The sequence below is a fragment of the Megascapheus bottae genome, chromosome 6 (genome assembly GCF_031878675.1).
Source record: "Megascapheus bottae isolate mThoBot1 chromosome 6, mThoBot2.hap1, whole genome shotgun sequence".
Classification (NCBI taxonomy): domain Eukaryota; kingdom Metazoa; phylum Chordata; class Mammalia; order Rodentia; family Geomyidae; genus Megascapheus; species Megascapheus bottae.
Genome location: NC_143514.1, coordinates 1,670,038 through 1,689,521, shown reverse-complemented (window position 1 = coordinate 1,689,521; position 19,484 = coordinate 1,670,038). Strand labels below are relative to the sequence as shown.

General features: G+C 52.8%; 1 protein-coding gene across 1 annotated transcript in view; it reads left to right on the top strand.

Moving 5' to 3' along the window:
* The first annotated feature begins 15,481 nt into the window (after positions 1-15,481).
* The window catches only part of Ngf (nerve growth factor), a 41,343-nt gene continuing 37,340 nt past the window's right edge, over positions 15,482-19,484 (top strand). The window contains exon 1 of the mRNA XM_090333656.1: positions 15,482-15,563. The gene's annotated coding sequence lies outside the window, so the exon portion shown is untranslated. The remainder of the gene's footprint in view (positions 15,564-19,484) is intronic.

Genomic DNA, 19,484 nt, shown 5'->3' with positions numbered 1-19,484 from the left:
TCTTCTGGGGGCATCTGGCAGCTTCTCCAAGGAAGGGCCTAGAGCCTTGGCTGCCATAGCACTGCAGGTGGTCAGCGCCATTGGACGAAACCAGGAGACCTGCTCTGTTTAGTCCTTGTATTTTCACCAAGTCCTGCGGCCCACACTGGGTTCCAGGCTCTGAGCGCTGGAGGCAGCTAAAATACAAAAGGAGAAGGGGGAGGGAAGAGAAAGAGAAAGTAGTGGGAAAATGAGATTCTTGATTTGTGTCCAGATGGTACTGGACGAAAATAGACTGTGAGATTCTCACCGCAAGCTTGCCTCTCTGGTATGAGCCCCGCCCGCCCTGCCGAGGTCTTTCGGTAGAGGAAGGGAATGGGAGCTGGGAAAAACACTGGGAACGGTCATTTCACTTTTTCCCAGCCGTATATTAAAAAGGCCTGTGCAGGTCCGGGGAGGGCGTCCGTGGAGCCCCCCAGAGCCACGGGGCAAGGGAGATGTGATTTTAGTCTACTTGGAAGGTGCCCTTGTGCTGCCAGCCTCCGGGCCAGTCCTTGCCGTAGTGTCAACAGCAGCACCAGCTGGGCTGTGCCACTGCACAGCCAGGCTTCCTCTGAGCCACTGTTAGGAGCTCAGGTCCTAGCAGACAGGCAGGCTCTGCTGTGAGCAGCAGTGTCGCCCTCAGCTTGCTAGGCCTGCTTGCACCTCAGGAAGACTGGCTAGAAATGGGGTGGGGGGAATTCTCTTTGAGGATGTTAAGGGAGCTCTGGGAAAGTGCACCTGTCAGAAACCAAAAACTGTAGACTGACTGGCTCCCCTCCGTCCAGCGGAAGCATGGCTCTCCTGGCTGAGCAGCCCGGAAGGCTGGCCCCCACAGTGCCAAGGCAGATGCCATGAAACAGGCCCCACCGGACAGCTCTGGGCTCTGGAGTTTGCCCAGGACTGGTCCTGGTTCAGGCTCAGTGTCTTCTTTCAGATCATGAGAGGTGACACAGCTCCCTTCAGAGGTCTCTGGTCCCCTTCACCATGCAGTAAGAGGCAGTCTTCTCAACCTGAAGTCTACGTCCTCACTGGGGTTTCGGGATGGCCTTAAAGGACTGCAAGGATCATGCATCTGTGAGGGCAGGAACTATTCTGTTTGTCCAATAGCCAGAAACACAGCACATTAACTCCTAGAATCAAGATGTTCAAGAGGACAAGGGAATGGATGGATGGATGGATGGATGGATGATGGATGGCTAGATGGATGGATGGCTGATGCATGGATGATGGATGGATGGATGGATGGATGGATGGATGGATGGATGGAATGGATGGATGGATGATGGATGGATAAATGGATGGATGGATGGATGGATGGTGGATGGATAGATGGATAGATGATGGATGGATAGATGGATGGATGATGGATTGATGGATGATGGATGATGGATGGATGGTGGACAGATGGATGATGGATGGATGATGGATGGATGGATGGATGGATGATGGATGATGGATTGATGGATGATGAATGGAGGATAAATGAATGATAATGGATTAGGGATGGATAGATGAATAAATGGAATAAATTTTTCAATTCCCAATTCCATTTTTTAAAAAGTGGTGGTGTCCGTTTCTAAACCTTTTATTCCTAGAGTTTGATTCCTTGGCTACTATGCTAGAGAGAGAGAGAAAGGATACTTCCCTAAGTGTTCGCAGGTCAGGTACTGCTTCAGGAACCTTCCAATCCCATTTATCATGAGGAAATAGTATGATTGTTATTGTTATTGTTATCATTATTGTTATTATGATGAAGAAGCTAAAACTAAGAACTAAGTCAAGAAACCTGTCCAAGTGTCTGCAGTGGAGGGAGGACTGGAACTTTGTTCTACCTAACTTCAAAGCCCAGTATCTTCGCTACCTGCCACCTTTTTTGTTCTAGCTCGTCCCAAGGCCAAGGCTGGAGATTTCCCACTTTCTCCATCATTCTGCAATCAAGGAGGCATGTGGAGAGAGCAGATTTCCACCAGGCATGCCCACGGCTTTGACTATGTGGCAGCTTTGGCACTGCTGAAGACACGTGGTGGCTCAGTGCCACATGCTACGTGGCCAAACTGCTTCATACTTATCTACAATTTTTATTCCAGACAGCGCAAGAAAACAGCAAGTAATGTTGACCTTTACCAGACAGGTTCTATGACCCTATGTAGGACCCAAAATAAACTCAAAGTATAAGATTTATTGCAGAAGCCAGAAAAACTCAGAGGAATGAAAACAGCTTCGTCTAAACCTTGCCACAATCTTTCCATTCCAGTAAGGGATGGAGCTTCCTTCTAGCAAGTGAGCCAGACTCAAATTCTGCTTCAGAATGTTCTAGTGTGGGGCACACCTGAGCTTAGGCGAGTGAGGGCAGAAAACAAGCTTCATTCCTAGAACAAGTGGAAACTTTGAATGGGTGGGGCACAAACCCTCCATCTTCCTTGGTAAAGGCTCAGCTACAAGTGGAAAGAACTGAGTCTAAACTCATCAACAGTGGACTGCCAACTGGCAAATTGAACAAACAAGTCTAGGGTTGTTAAAATCTGAATGTTTAGTTGAACACACACACACACACACACGCACACACACACACACACTCATGCTTGAGGCATGCTGTGGAGACTGGATTTGGGAAAGTTCATCTGTGGCAGTAAAACATCCCCTAGGCTCTCTGTAAGTTGGGGTTGTGATCTATTGTGTTTTGTAAGTGGGTCCTGAATCCTTAAAAAAACACATATATGTCCCACAGACGCACACACGTGCCCATACACAAACAACAGTACCTCAACCTTTACCATATAAGCACATCCTTGTGAGATGAAATCTAAATTCCTCCCCAGCCTGTGTCTTTCTGACAATGATTTCCACAAATAGCCCGGGACACCACCTCCAGTGCCACCCTGCCCCCCCCTTCCAATGCTCCCCACGCCTCCACAAGTTGACAGTAAGAAAGACTCCAGGAGCCAAAAGTCCCCAAGCCAGTCCCCATAGAACTCCCTTTCAATAGTGTCTGTTGTCATCAGATCAAAGTTCCGGCTCTGGTCTGGATGGTACCAATTAGCACGGCAAATTCTGCTGACGGAGACAGACGTTGCCCGCAGAGTCCAGCTGGGAGGAGGTGCCAGGGGCTGGGAGGCAATCGAGGCACTGACACTCCCAGGCCTTGCCAGGCTGATGGAAGACTCCAGCAGGACAGGCTTGGAGTCTGGCACCGGGCCCCAGCCAGGGAAGGACACAGGGCGCTCTGCATATCTCTCTCTCTCAGCTGAAAACTTCTAGGACTTCTCAACATGACAACGGCACAGCAGACCGGATATGTTTTCAGCCTCTCAGTAAATGCCTCTCTAGCAAAGAAGGTAGTAGCATGTCTCATCTGTCTCCCAGTCTCTTGGGTCTTTCCTTAAGACCATCACTCTCCTCAGCGGTCTCTCCAGGGGCTCCAGGGTCTGGACCCAGGAAGGCCTCCCGGAACTGCCCTCTTGATGCCCACCTTTGTCCTGGTGACAGTTCTGACTCTCAGAGATAAAGGCACCTGTTCCTAAGCAACACTGGCTGAAAGCAGAGTTAACACTTGGGGCTAACACTTGTAATCCTAGTTATTTTGGAGGCTGGCATCTGGCGATCACAGTTCAAAGCCAGCCTAGGTGGAGTAACCCATGAAGCACCTCTCTTCAATTAACCAGCAAAAATCAGGAAGAGGAGCTGTGGCTCAAGTGGTAGAGTACCAACTTTGAGTGGAAAAGATAAGCAAGAGAGCTGGGCCTTCAGTTTAAGCCCCAGTACTGGCAAAGAAATGACCCAGCAATGCCAGAGGCTTTCCTGAGATAGGTCCCAGGGCACTCACGTGGAGCTGTCTCATTGAAGTGTTCAAGCAGCTTCATGGAAACACATGTTACTCACATGCCCATTTTTACTCAAAATGCATACGGCTATTTCCAAGTGCACATGGCTATACTTCACACACTACTTCTATGCATGCACACACATCTTTCCTTCCACGTTCACACTCGGAGCCCTTACCCTACCTTGCTCGGAATCATGAAGCTACTTTCAGGCTAACCTAGACGAGAGAACATGAGAACTTGTCCTGCCGTGTCTGGCTCATCTCACTTAAACGAATGCTCTCTGGTTCCGGTCCTTTTGCTGGAAATGGCAGGATTTTATTTTTCTTCAGGGCTGAGTTATAGTCCATTGTGCATATGTGCCATGTTTTCTATTCCCATCCCAATGGGCATCTAGTGGCTGGTGTGATACTCATGGCACACAGAGAATCCCCCCCCTCATGTTAGTACCAGGGCCTGAACGCAAGGCCTGGGCTCTGTTCCTGAGCTTTTTCGCTAGCACTCCATCACTTGAGACATGTGTTTATTTTGAGCTTTCTGATGGTTCATTGGAGGCCGAGTCTCACGGACTTTCCTGCCCGGGCTGGCTTTGAACCAGGATCCTGGAATCTCAGCCTCCTGAGTAGCCAGGATAACAGGTGTGAGCCACCGGGCTCCGCTTCCTTTCAAGTTCTTCCTGTTTTCCTGATATTAACCCTCTGTCAGGTCCAGAACTGGCAAAGGTTTTCTCCCGTTCTGCAGGTTGTCTCAGCACTGTCCTTTGCTTTCTTTGCTGAGTAGCTTTGTGGTCTGCCATGCTCCCTATCAGTCAAGCTTTTCCTGTGTTGGAAGAGGCCAATGGCCATCTTGTGTGCCACTTCTGATGTAGCCTCTGCCCTCCAGAGTTCCCCCCAGGTCCAGAGTTTCCAACCATGGGCTCCTGCCATTTGCATTTTTCTCTACCTCTCAAGGCCTAGGTCTGAGTCAGTCTGTCTGTCTGCCTATCTGTCTCTGTCTCTCTCTTACACACACACACACACACACACACACACACACACACACACACACACACACACACAGAAACACACGTACACAATTGCCCAAGTCACACAAGGTCTTTAGAAGCAGAGGGGCTGGGAAGATCCAGGCAAGTGCACACTGGCCGGGCTCTCTGGCTCACAGCTGCTCTCCCTGTGTTCTCAGTTGGAGGGAGGTGGGCAGACTCGCTGGGGGACCGGAGAACAGACAGGGGCAGCCAGCACTTTCCCCCAGCACATACCAGGGTGAAAGAAGCAGCCACCATGTGATTTCCCTTCCCTTTCCCCTGTCTTCCCCACTCGACATGGTGGCAAACACATGGTGGGGGGCGGGTTGAAGACTGCATTTGGGGGGGGACAGGAAAGGATCCCCACAGTCACATCGGGCCCCTTGCCAGCCAGCAGAATGGAGTCAGAGCTGTGCATGTCAGTACCCCGTGTTCGCCGTGGCCCCCTCTCCACCTCTCACCACACAGCCATATCTGAGGAAACACACCTCACACACTGACCAAAGGGAGTTGGTCCTCACATGTCACACACACTCTTGTGTGTCCCCCCTGCATGTCCATTCCCGCATGTCCATCCTCACGTCTGTCCTCGCATGTCCCTCTTTGTGTGTCCATCCGTGCATGTCCACCCTCACCCCAGCAGAGTTCCCTCACAGCTGCACAGGGCTTTGCCGTCCACACCAGATCCAACACACAACACCATTCATCTGGAAGAGACATGTCCAGACACTGCGGCCTCCATGGAGGCCAGGAAAGCCGCATTGTCACTCTGCACAGTTTTCCCTCCTTCCGGGAGTCAACGTTCCCTGAGGCACTCAACAGGGCTGGTGTCCTGTGACATTCACCAAGGACTGAGCCTGGCCTTGGCAGCGCACACCTGGAATCCCAGATACTCAGGAGGCTGAAACCGACAAGTTGGAGGTTCAAAGCCATTTGGGTAGAAAAGCCAGTTAATCAGCACAAAGGCATTCTGGACACATGGCTCAAGTGGTAGTGCTGCTGCCCAGGGCACTGGAGGGGTTCTCATGCATTCAAGCCATCCATGTCTGTGCTGTGTCCGTTGTATGCTAGACACAACTCCGTGGGTCAGGGCAGAAAGAGGAGAAAAGTCCCCGTATGGCAGCAAGTCAGATGGCAAGTGTCACAGCCCTAGAGGGGGCAGAGGAGGTTCTGCTCTCTGCCCCACCGGGTTTGAGGTAGGCACTGTGGCTAGCCTCACTTTGCAGATCTGGAAACTGAGGCACAGAGAAGGCAAGCATTTCCCCAAGGTTACTAGCCAGACAGTAAAGGAGTGATGGGTTTGAACCAAAGTTGTACGGACAAGGATATGCTATCACCAATGACTTAACTGAGCAGCGTTAGAGCATGCTAAATACAATAGGAAAGAAAAACAAAACAAACATGAACCACAGGTCATGGGCATTGGCAGTTTTAATTACAATACATTGGTTAGAAATATCCTCTGTGTGTGGGGGGGGCGATCAGGCAAAGACTCAAGGAAGTTAGAGTGAGGTGGGCATGCACCTGATGGTGTAAAGGCCCTGGGGTAGGGGGGTGGGGGGGGAATGGCCCAGGTGCCATAGTGTGCAGGGATGAGGTCAGAGACCTCACATAGGCCCCTGGGCCAGAGGAGCCTGGCTGGAAAGAAGAACAGCTCTCAGGATGCTCCTGGAGAGGGAATGAGCTGGTGAGATCCCAAACTGTGGGAGACACCCGAGCTTTTAGTCAAATATTTCCAGTCTTCTTCCTCTAGGACTGCCCATCCTGGCCACTGGAGGACTTGTGACGCTGAAGCCTGGGCCTGGGCTCTCTCCCAGGCAGCAACTGTCCAGTAATGAGAGCATGGCATTTCTCCAGCCCACCGGACATGCAGAAACAGCCACTGAGGCCAGGCGCCTGTGCTTCATGCCTGGCATCCTGACTACTCAGGAGGCTGAGATTTGAGGATCATGATTCAAAGCCAGCCAGGGCAGGAAAATCCAAGGGACTCATCTCCATTTAAGCAGTCAAAACCCTAAAGTAGATCTGTGGCTCAAGTAGCAAAGCTCCAACCTTGGGTAGAAAAGCCAAGGGACAGTGCCCAGCTCCTGAGGTCAAGCCCCTATACTGGAACACACACACACACACACACACACACACACACACACACACACACACACACACACGGCCTGTCGATACATCTCCTGGTATCCTGGGCACACTGTCTCTTAGCAGGCCAACTGGATTGATTTAGATTGTGCATTTCTGTGTCATGTTGAAATTTACAAAGTGCCAGACTGTAATTTTTACTGGATTTTTATGATTAGTTGTACCTTTTAAAACAGCTATTTGAAACCATTAACATTTGAACCCTTCTCTGACCGTCTGCAAATCTTGGACAATGCCCATTTTTAGTGACTTTTGTCCTAAGCCTGCTCTGGGCTCTAGGGAGGTCAGAACACCTTTTTAGGTAGTTGAGGATGGAAATTTCCCAAAGCGATCAGAGCCAAAGTGGTGAGAGGCAGTGAGAACTCGCCTAGGAGGGAAGTAAAGGAGCAAAGTGAAGACGAGTAAACCCCTGGAGGCGGAAAAATGTGTAGAATAAACTGCAATCACGTTAACTTTTCCTTCTGAAGTTTAAGCAAATAATCTGCACGATATAAAAGTGCTGAAAAGTATCTTAAAGTCTATAAAAATGTTCACAAAGATCGGGTGTTGCCAATGGATTGGCTTTCATTGGATGAGAAACGTCCCCATAAAATGCATGCTCAGCCTGCGAGCAGCGAACCCTGGCCGATCACCGGGGAAAGCTGCTGGCTGGCTCCGAGCTGGAGCCTGGGTGGAGAGAGATTACCAAGCCACACAGCGAACAATGGGCGGTTCTATGTTTCATTAATTGTGCTGTCATGTGTGTTGCCTTCTTGCCTTTGTACCTTTCTTCTTCTAGCCTAACAAATCCCAGCTGTGACTCTAGTGTTGCACAAGTCTGCTTCCAACAAGATCCTTCCTCAACAGATTCACACAACGGGCCGCTTCTTGCGGTGATTTTCCTGAATTCAATTCCAGGTTTGAAGATGGATTCTTCAAAGTACTGCACTCAGTCCTGCTGCTAGAGATGGCTTAGGTGCCAGGAGCTCCAAGTGCTCTGTATTTGACATGACAGAATTCTGACACAACAGAGGGATACTGGTTCTCCCTTGAACTTGAGGCTAATGATACCTTATGTAGGTGTGCATGTGCGTGTATGCGTGTGTGTGTGTGTGTGTGTGTGTGTACGCATGTGTGTACACACACCCCAGTATTGGGGCTCTCTCTTGGCTTTCCCACTCAAGGTTGGCATTCTACCATTTGAGCCACAGCTCCACCTAGGCATTTTTGGGTGGTTCACTGGAGGTAAGAGTCTGATAGACTTTTGCCTAGGCTGGCTTTGAACCTTGATCCTCAGATCTCAGCCTCCTGAGGAGCTAGGATGACAGGAATGACCCAAGAAGCTGTCATTGCTTCTTTATTTCCATCTATTTCTGTACAGTTTTGTCAGGGGCCAGTGGCCCCTGGGTTCTCACAGCAGGACAGGAGCCCTTTGTCTATAGTCTGCAATATCAGAGAGGGATGTCAGGGGCACAGGCTCATCATGTCTAATTGTGCAGAGAATTGACACTCTCCAGCGACAACTTTCACGTGAGCTGCAACTTCTCAGCCCAGTCTCTGCCTTACTCAGTATGCTGGGAGCAAAGTAGCCTCTCCCTTCATCTCTGTTCCGAAAGGCATGACTACACATAGGCACTGGGCATCTCCAGCTTCTTGTGCAAGCTTTTCTTTTTCTTCCCCTCACCACTAAATATGTTTCTTTTGGGAAAAAAAAAAAAAGCAAAAAGAATGTGTTGCTCCAACCACTCTGTGCCTGGCTCTATGTCCAGAATTTGAGGGTAAATGGTAAAGCTGGGGTCCGTTTCTGGATTCTGTGGTTTCCAAGTGTTGGTTCTTCCCAAGCCCTGGTGGGCGCTGTGTCATTCCAGTTTGAGGGAAGCAGGAATCAAAGAATAGCCTTCACTGAGCACTTGCTGTGGGCTGGACCTCAGGGCCTCAGGGGCAGAACTTTCCAGCACTTTCCTGGGCACCTGAGAGGGTGCTGCCCTCTACGAGTGGACACCCACAGAGGTTGAGCAAGGCCAAGGCCACAGAGGTGGTAGGGGCTGAGACAGGGTGGAGCGGGGCAGTGGCTCACGGGCCCAGCATTCACCCCTTAGCAGTGTGGAGAAAGAAACTTTTCTTCGAAGAGCTTTTGGCTTTGTGAGGTTAGCAGGTATCTATGTTGATCTATGTCTCACTCTTGGATTTACTGAATTTGAATCCCCCCACTGCAAGTCCCCCATGGCTGGCTTTGCAGGGCCTGACCACATGATTTTGAGGCATCTGATGGCCTGAGAGCCAGATGTTCTCCACATCTGACAGCAAGCCCCAGCCACATTCTTGATGTCACATGACACAAGCCATGTTATTTAAAAGGCAAATAAGAAACATTCTAGCTTGGCATGGTGGTACATAATATACCACAGTAGAAGGTGGAAGGAGGGCGTTTTGAGTCTGAGGGCAACTTGGGCAAAGTCAGAGGACCACCCTAAAAAAATAAATAAAAGCAAATTAGGGCTAGGGTATGGTTCAAATGGCAGACTCTTCAAACACAAGGCCCTGAATTCAAAACCCAGTGCTATCAAAAAAGGAGAGGAAGGAAAAAAAGGAGGAAGAAAAGAAGAAAGATGAGGAAGAGAAAGGAGAAGAAGATGAGGAAGAGGAAGAAGAGGAAGAAGAGGGAGGAAGAGAAGAAGAGGAGGAGGAAGAGGAGGAGGAGGTGGAGGAGGAGGAAGAGGAGGAGGAGGAGGAGGAGGAGAAGAAGGAGGAGGAGGAGGAGGAGGATTATCTCAGTTTCAGTTGAGTCATTATGGCTCTCTGATCCAGCTGGAGCCCTCAGGGCCTGCTCCTCTGGGCCCTGCTCAGAGCCCAAGCTCCTTCCTGGCGGTGTGCTATGGCTGGGCCTGGCACACACCTGCTTGGTGGGCCTGGCCTGTCTGTCAGAAAGATGCCTTCCCCTGATGCATTTCCTTCTTAATTAAAATACCATTTTGCAAGTACAATTATGCAGCATATAGAATCAACAGCAGACAATAGCTGTGATTAATCTGTCAGAAATGGTATAATGTGGTGCTTGATGGGAGAAGCAAACTCCTGCTGAAAATCAAAGTCATCTCTGCGCAGAGGAACTTGTAAAATTAGAAAGCTCCAAAATCATCTCCATCCTGAAAAAAAAAAAGTAAAAAGAAACAAACAAACAACAACAACAAAAAAGCCCTTCAAGCTTGCAGACAGAGGGAGAGAAGACAGCCTGAGGACACACCAGAGAACCCGGGAGAGAGGAGCCTGTGACGGCCCCCAGCCTCCTTCCATCTGCCCAAGTCCAGCTCTCATCCAGTTGGCCGGGGCAGGCGGAGAGTACACAGGGTGGAGGTGAGCCTGGGGCATGGGGAGACTGAGCCGACTACTCGGTGTTACACCCAACCACAATTTCCAATTAACCAGCACCCAGATGGTGCCAGCCTGGGTATGTTACCTTCTCTTGGAGGTAAGTATGAAGGAGAAAGCACCATGGTGCATGTTTATCGTATCCACAAGAAGAGGAAGAGAATAAAATGAAACATAGCCAGCACCCCCAAGGGATGGGAGGCGATCTTAGCTTCACTGGCCACATGGCTTCACCTGAAGACTTGAGGTGCTGAGGCCATGGGGTAGGTTAGACTTGCAGATGAAGCTGATGATTGGCTAATTTCAAAACCAGGGAGTTCTCATGTATTCCTTCCTAGACCCTGTGTTTGTTGAGGACTCAGTGTACTCCCAGTAGGCGGGAGAGGTGCAGGGTGCCAGGGCTTTGGCAGTGGGAGGCATTGAGGAAACATGGGGCTGGCCTCTCCAGAGTGTGTCCTGGCTGCCCTGCTGCCAGAGGCCTGCAGTCTTCAGAGCATTCTTCCAGGATTGTTCAGCTGGAATGCAAAGAGGAAGAGCCAGTATTCATCTCTCCACAGCAAGAGTCCACAAGACAATGCTTTTGAAAGCCAGGCATTGTGAGAAAAAGCAAACAAACAAGCATACAAAAGAAAGAAAGAAAGAAGGAAGGAAAGAAAGAAAGAAAGAAAGAAAGAAAGAAAGAAAGAGAAAAACAACTTTTTTTTTTCCTGAAGTCCTTAAACTCAAGAGCTAGGTTTGAAGACTTGGTCATGAGGTGTGGTGTGTGTGTGTGTGTATGTGTACACACGTGCGAGCACGTTCTAGTACAGGCTCTTAGCCTCAGAGCCTGGGTGCTGCCTCTTAGCTTTTTCACTCAAGTCTGGCACTCTACCACTTGATCCACTTGGATTTTTCCTGGTATAGAGTCTCTCTGATCTTCCTGCCTGGGCTGGCTTTGAACTTCAACCCTCACATCTCAGCCTCCTGAGTGGCAGAGATTATAGGTGTGAGCTACCGCACCCAACAGATCACAGAATCTTAGCACAAGCCTAGAGTGGAGGGCTCATGGCATGACTTGAGAGCATTCTTAGAAGAAAAGGAGAAAGTCTACCCCATCATGCTGAGAGGAGACTGAGAAGGGGCCCTCTTCCTCTCTCTGTACCCCCATATGGGGACTGAGGGTCATGGATATACATAGGAGAGCACTTGAGCAAGGGGTTTGTCTCCCAGGTCAGACCCCTGGGACACTTGGGCCTCTGGGATGCTCAAGCACCTGGGCCACTCCCCTGGGACACTCTGTAACTGGCACCAGCTTGGTGGAGGAGTGACAGGGTGGCTTTAGCAGGGCACTGAGGGACTCTGGGCATTGCTGCTTGCTGCAGCCTGTGACAATGTGTACAGTGCTAGCTCTGTCCATGAGTGCTAGGGCCCCACACTCCTCAAAGCCCTAAACCAAAGGCCTCTGCCCCACACCACCACACGGGCTGCTCGTGGGGAGGCACCATCTCTGCCCAGCTCTGCACCATCAGCATGGGCACCTGGCCCAGCTGTGGCTCGTGGTGCTCACCAGACTCTCACCGCTGGCCTGGGGTTCTCCCCCCGCCCCCCGGGTGACACCCTGCCTAGTCCAGGCCCTCCAGGTCCTCATTGCCACGTCACCTGTCACCCCACGCCCTCCGTTCTGGCCCGCCTGGCAGGCAGACACTTGGTTCAAGCTGTTCCCTCTGCTCCAGAGACACCCTTCCTTCCCAGTGCTCTTGTCTTAGTCATATTCTGGACAGCGCTTCACCAAGGAAAGTGAGTGCCCCGAAGCCAGGCAGGGCTGACGCTGAGACCTGAGGATCGGGGTCCATAAGCCAGCTCTGGCAGAACTGTCTGTGAGACTCTTTTTTTTTTTTTTTTTTTTTGCCAGTCCTGGGCTTGAGCTCAGGGCCTGAGCACTGTCCTTGGACTTTCTCAAGGCTAGAACTCTACCGCTTGAGCCTCAGCACTGCTTCCAGCTTTTTGCTATGTGTGTGGGGTATGGAGGAATCGAACCCGGGTCTTCGTGCATGCTAGGCAAGCACTCTACCACTAGACCCCTGTCTGTGAGACTCTTATCTCCAACAAACCACCAGGAAAGCCAGGAAAGGAGCTGTGGATTAAGTGGTGGAGCACTGGCCTTGAGAAAAAAAAAAAAAGATCAAATAAGAGCTCGAGCCCAAGTTCAAGCTCCACTACTCACAACATAAAAATGAACGCAAAATTTATGTCAAGTGCTTTCCTGGAGGGACAGGGCTGAGGTAGCGCTGGGGACAGCAGCGCCCAGTTTGAGTGGCTCCATGGTGGCCAGAGGGTCCCTGGGGCCTTACAGGGACAGAGTCAGGTCAGGTTGAGAAGGTGAAGGCTGGCAAAGGTGAGGACAGTAAGGACAGGATGGGATTCCAGGGATTAGCTCAACTCTGTCCCCAACTGTCACTGTCTTCCCATCTTCATCACTAACTTCTGTCCCTTTTTTCTTTTCTTTCTCCCCATTCTTTATCTTTTATCTCCTCTCCGTGTGTGTGTGTGTGTGTGTGTGTGTGTGTGTGTGTACACTCAGGGCTTCAGGCTTTCTGAGCAGATGCTCTACCACTTGAGAATGCTCCCAGCCCCTTTTTGCTTTACTTATTTGTTTTTTTTTTTTTCAGGTGGATCTCATTTCTCTGAGGCCAGCCTGGAAGTGCCATTCTCTTTCCTGTGCCTCCCTCAAGCTGGGACGTAGGTGCACCCCACACACTCAGCTTGTTGGTTGTCATGGGTGTCTTACCAACCTAGAACTTCCATCATCTAGGACTCTGCCCCTGAGCCGCTGGGAGTAAAGGCGTGCGCCACCACACCTAGCCCTCCGTTCCCTTTTGATCCCTTTTTATTCCCTACAACCTGTATTCAGAATTGCATATTTATGACGTAGGCACCATAAACCACTAGACCTTCAATTCCATTTGTCTAAAGAGTGTTTTCTTCATGTGCTGAATTCCCAGCCCCTAGAATGAGGCTGGCACCGAGCAGGTGTTCAAGACTTATTTATCTAGCTGGGAACATTGGCACATGCCTAGAATCCCAGCACTTGAGAGATCAGAGCAGGAGGCTGGGAGAAGCCTGAGCCACACTGTGAAGCCATGTTTCAAATATAAATTATTTATCTCGTGTAGTTCATCAATATAATTATAGGTCATTAAAGTGATGATAGCTCCAGGAAGATAGACGTTTTCCTCCAAGGTCAAATCATTGGTAAAGCACTTGAGCTCCGAGCCAGTGGTGCCCCTACAGGAGCGGGAAAGAACTGTGCGGTCCCTGCCGGCCCGGTAGTAAGACCTGCAGCCCTGAATGGAGAGCCAGATGGCCTGGTGGGGTGGGGGCACCTGTGTCTGAGAAACTCAAGGGCACAGGGCAGCAGGGCAGCAGGATATGTGGAGGAGATGGGAGGGGAGGGGGGAGCTGTGGCTGTGGCCGACACTGGGGACAGGAGAGGACCCCTGCGAGAGGCATTGTGGCATAAGGAAAAGGCCTGAGGCCGCTGCTGGGCCGAGGAGCTTATGCTGAGCTGGGTACTCAAGGGCTGCAGGCTCTGCCACTTCCAAAATAGCCACAATTACCAAATGCATCCGCTGCGGGTTATTTCCATGGTATGGATAAAAACGCTCTTCTGAGAAGATTGAATTCAGAGAGATGTTCTCTGCTGCTCATCTGCTCCCTGACTTTGGGTCACGGCTCTCACCCGTCCAGCTGTTTTGCTCTCCTCCAAAGGTGCTGACCCAGGACTCCAGCTCCTTCCTCCAGGAGCGGGGAGGTAGAGATGCTCGAATTCCTCATGGAAATGGGAAAAGTACAAAGCAGAGGCTCCTGGCTAGGATCTCCAGGCAAACGCAGCCTGATCTGGAACCTGCTGGAACAACTCCAGTGGATGGGCGATCTGACAGCCACAAACTGTCTGACCATTGTTGAGAGTCACAAACATTTGCTGAGCACCTACTATGTGCTAGATCTCCCTGCTGGGATGTAGGGAGCCCGGGATAAATGGTACCAGGGCCAGAAGATAATCAAGCCATGACTGGACAAGCTCTCAGGCAGCGGGTACCAAGCCGTCATGTGTCCTGGCACACAGTGGGCTCATGATAAATCATCTTTGGAGGCTTTTGTACTTTGTATTAGTTTTGTTTTTGTTTTTGTGCCAATACTGAGACTTGAATTTAGGGCCTAGGTGCTCTCCTTTAGCTTTTTTTTTTTCTCTCAAGGCTGGAGCTTTACCACTTGAGCCATAGCTCCACTTGCAATTTTTTGAATGGAGATAAGAGTCTCATGGACTTTCCTGCCCAAGTTGGCTTTGAAGCTTGGTCCTCAGCTCTCAGCTTCCAGTGTAGCTGGGATTACAGAAGTGAGCCCACGGCTCAAGCTGGGAGCAGATGGAGATACCACTTCCCAAAGTCCCCGGGAGATTATCAGGATTGCGAGGGACAGGACGGTGCCTTCTCAGTCTCTAAACCCAGGATGCCTGGAGAGACAGCCAGAAGCTCCCATCTGCGGTGAGATAAAGCCTTGGGTTAGAAGTCGGGCTGTCCACCGAGTGTGGTCACTCACGGGGCCCTGGAAAAATCGCGGCGGCTAAGGATGCAGACCCGAAAGGTGTGGGGTTCTGTGGGGACACGAGTTCTCCTATAGCTGGCTTGGGGGGGCTGGCATGGCGATCACTAATGGGGGGGCAAGTCTGGATGTTTCAATGTCCTCTGCCCTGTTCCCCTCCCAGGATTCACCCCTATCAGGGCGAACTAGCGTTCCCACCCCTCTAGGGGTGTCCTCCAAACAGACCCCAGCCTCTCAGCCTCCGGGGCTCCCCGCCTTGGGAGCTGCTGACTGGGGGCGGTGAGGGCCCAGCCCCGGCCCCGGGAGCCAGCCCCCTGCCGGGCGCCCCCAGAGCCCGGTCCAGGGCCAGGCCCCCCGACCCTGCAGCCCCGGCAGGTGCGGGGTGGGGCTGGGGGGCGGGGCGGGCGGGCGGGAGGGCGGGGCGGGCAGGGTCTGGGCGGGTGTGACTCAGGAGTGCGGAGGGGCGGGGCTAAGGCATTGAAGACGCCGGGAGCCGCGGCTCCAGCTCCAGCCCGGAGAGCGCCGGGAGCCGCGGGGAGCGCAGCGCAGCGCCCGGCCCCGCACCGCCCGGCCCGCACGGCCCCGCACGGCCCTGCTCCGCCCCGCCCCGCACCGCCTCGGTGAGTCAGACTGAGCCGAGCCCCAGGGGCGCCGCGGGGACCGGGCTCCGGGGAGGGCCCCGCGCCGGCAGTGCAGCCCCGCAGGGGCCCCGAGTGCGCGTGGGGCGCAAGACCCCGGAGGCGCGGGAGCCTGGAGAACCTGCGCTCCCGGACCGCGGGTGTCCGGTCCCGGGAAGCCCTCCGCGGGGCTCGATCGCGGGCCGAGGGGGCGGCGGGGACGGCGCGCGGGCAGAGGGGTCTCGGGACCCGTGAAGTGGGACGCAGGGCGCGGGCGCCGGGCGCGTGGAGCGGGGCGCACGGTCCGGGCAGCGGGGCGCCGCACGGGTGAAGCGGGGCGCGGGGCGCGTGGAGCGGGGCGCGGCCGTGGGCTCCGGTGCCAGCGCGCCCCCGGAGTGCGGAAAGGCCACTTTGTCCCCCGAGGAGGGGACGCGGGGCGGGGAGGAGCGAGGGTCCCCGGATGCCTCCGCATGTCGAGGAGACCCGGCAGCCCTGAGGGTCGCGGGGCGCCCACGGCCCGCGTGGCACGCTTGGCCCCGGGGGTCAGCGGCCAGGCCGGGGGAGGCCGGCGCGAGGCCGGGCGGCCTGGGGCGGGGGGCCGGGTCCGAGGGCAGGGAAGCGGGGCCCCCTGCGAGGCGGCGGGAGGCGCTCTCCGCCCGAACTTTCTCTCCCGTGACTGGGAGATTAGAAGGGAACCTGCCTGCTCAGCTGGTTTTTCCGAGTTCTTCCCAGGGCTGCACACGGATAATTGACGGGTGTTTCGTAGACTCCAGCGCACCAGGCTTTGGGGTGCTGGGGTATTGGGGAACCCCCGCCCCCAGGCACATCCCAGCGGGGTGCCAAAGTGGTGCTGCTCCCCGGGGACTCGGCCCCATCTGTCATCCCAGGCCACGGGAAATTCTGGAGGAAAAGGCGCTTGATTCCATGGCCGGGCTCTGCCTGGGGACCCGGGCCAGCCGGGCCAGCTCGCCCCCCCCGCAGGGGAGCGGCAGCCAGAGGGCGCAGACCCCCACACCCCGCCCAGGTCTCCAGCCTGCGGTTAGTTTAGCCCAGGGAAGAGGTCCGTCTCTCTCCCTCTCTGCAGCCCGCCTCCCCTAGCAGCAGGGAAGCAGATCCCCTAACCACCCAGTGTTTAGAACTTTCTGAACTTTCTCTCTGTCCTCACAGAAAAGAAGAAGAAAAAAAAAGTCACTTTGGACCTTTGTCATTTTGTAATGGGCAGTGCTCCTAAAGATTGTGTGTAGGGGGCTGTGGCGGGGAGGGGGGCTTGGGGGAGGCTGGCCCGCTGGCTCTGACTTGCAGCAGATGCAGTGTCCTGTGCCTGTGTGCCCACGTGCCAGTTCTAGGGCTTGAACTCAGGACGGGGCTCTGTGCCTCAGCTTTTTCGCTCAAGGCTTGTGCTCTCTCCACTTGAGCCACAACTCCTCTTTCATCTTTTTGGTCATTTATTGAAGATAAAAGTCTCATGGACTTTCCTGCCCTGGCTGGCTTTGAAGCCCCAGCTCTTAGCCTCCTGGGTAGCAGGGATGATAGGAATAAGCCACAGGGCTCCCAGCAAGTCCCGGCTTGAGCTCAGAGCCTGAGCACTGTCCTTGGACTTTCTCAAGGCTAGAGCTCTACCACTTGAGCCTCAGCACCACTTCTGGCTTTTTTCTATGTATGTGGTACCGAGGAATCGAACCCGGGTCTTCATGCATGCTAGGCAAGCACTTTAACCACTAGGCCAAACTCGCGGCCAAGTCCCTACTTTTAGCTTGCAACAAGGAATGAGGTTCTTCCCTTCTCCTCTCACCCAAGGGCCCCAGGGCGGGAAGGCTGAGGCTTCACACTCCCTGGGCTTCCAGGAAGGAATCTGCGCCCTGGCCAGGCAGGGGGCTCAGCTGCCACATCAGCAAGGGAGGGGAAGGCAGGGCAGGGCAGGGATGGAGCCCCAGGGAACTTTCTCATCCTTGCTGAGATTACTTGATGAGAAAATAGCCCAGCTTTGCTTTGAAATGAATGTGAAGCACGACTGAGCTCACTTGTGGAGCATCCTGCATTAGTACTGCACCTGTATCAGCCAGTACTGCAGAGAAAGCATAGGTAGCACCCTTCATCAGTACTGCAGAGAAACCACAGAGATAGCACCCTGCATCAGTACTGCAGAGAACCCACAGTTATGACTGCTGCTCTGTGTCCTGGGCATGCAAGAGGACTAGACTCTAGAGCAGATATCAGTGCCAAACTGAGGCCCCAGGCTCTGGCCATTTGCCTCTTCTCTGTAAGAACTGGCTGAGACTTTCTGGTCCAGAGCAGGCTTTTGCCATCTCTGCTGTCATCAGATGCTCCCAGCCGTTGAGAAGTGGTGCAGGTTTGTGAGGATCTGCAGGAAGTCTCTGGATATCTGTGTGCAAACAGCCCATGTCCCCGCTGTGTTTCTGACTGTCTCTGCTGAGCCTCAGGCCCATGGCTGTCAGGCTGCCAGTCCTGAGGCAATCACTCAGAGGGCTGTTAACATCTCAGGACATGGTGAAGTGATGAACGAGCAATGAACAAAGCAGAAAAGACCTTCTCCCAACCTGCTTCCTGAACGGAGGAGCTCTCAACATACTCCGAAAAGCCCAGGCCAGGGTAGCCTAATGCCAGTTTTCAAATCCAGAAATGAGTCTTTGGGGGTCACTGGCCATCCAGTTGGGTATGCCAGTGTGGCAAGGTCCCCTCTGGAGCCAAGGACAAGAGATCTTCAAAGTTTAGCCAAAACCAGAAAAGTAAGGGCTGGCGCCAGCCTGTGACTTAGGGTGAGCTCGTTGCTGTTCCACAGACTACACCGTGTACTCTCCCCATCTGCATGTGTGTGCACGCATGTGCTGCCCACTGGGCTTGAACTCAGAGACACGCATGTGCTGCCCACTGGGGCTTGAACTCAGAGCCATGTACTGTTGTTCCTTGGCTGCTGCTGTACTTCTTGAGGTCCATCTCCATCTCTGGCTTTTTGCTGGGTCATTGGAAATCAGAATCTCAGGAACTTTCTTCCTGGGCTGACTTTGAACCGTGATGATCAGATCTCAGCCTCCGGAGTAGCTACGATTCTAGGTGTGAACACTAGCATCTGGCTCATGATGTATTTCTGAGACGCTTCTTTCACCAACCCTTGGCCTTAGACTATGATACAGAAGAAATCAGATTCAAGTCTGTGATGAGCCTTTTCATTTTTTTCCCTCTTATATTCTGGGAAAACTTCCTGTGCTGTCTCCTCAGTTGTAAAAAGCAAGCATATTGCAGGACCATGGGGCTAGCCATTGGAGTGAGAGTCTCATGGACTTTCCTACATCAGCTGGCTTTGAACTGTGATCCTCAGACCTTAGGCTCCTGAGTAGTTGGGGTTATAGAAGTGAGTCACTTGTACCTGATTTATGAGCAGAACTGGACTCTAAAACTCTCTGGAAGAGGAAACCACACAGGAGGGGATGCAAACATTTCCTTTTCAACCATCACAAGTACAGAGGTCTGCCAGGTCCCTGCAGCATGGAAACCCTTTCCTCCTTCTCCGTGTGGGTCACGCTCCAATACTATGAGCCCCCTGCCCAGAAGCAGGCCCCCAGCCAGCCTGAACACACAGTGATATCGAATTAATACGCCTGTACCCATGCTGTGAGAAGAAATGAAACTCCACGACCTGACACTGGGCAGGGGCAGGCTGACAAGGCTGTGCCTTGCATGGCACTGGTGGCACGGTTCTGTTCTCAAGTAGGGCAGCTCACACCAGCCTCACCTCCGCCCAAGGTCTCACTAGGGGGGCAAAAAATAGAACCATTTGTTCTATTTATAGTGCAAAGAGATATAACTAAGTACCATCTGTGGATGATAGATTGGAACACAGTCATTAGACATAGAAGAAAAAAATGAGCCTAGGGCCTGGGTTGTTAGAGTTTGGAGTTGATTGCT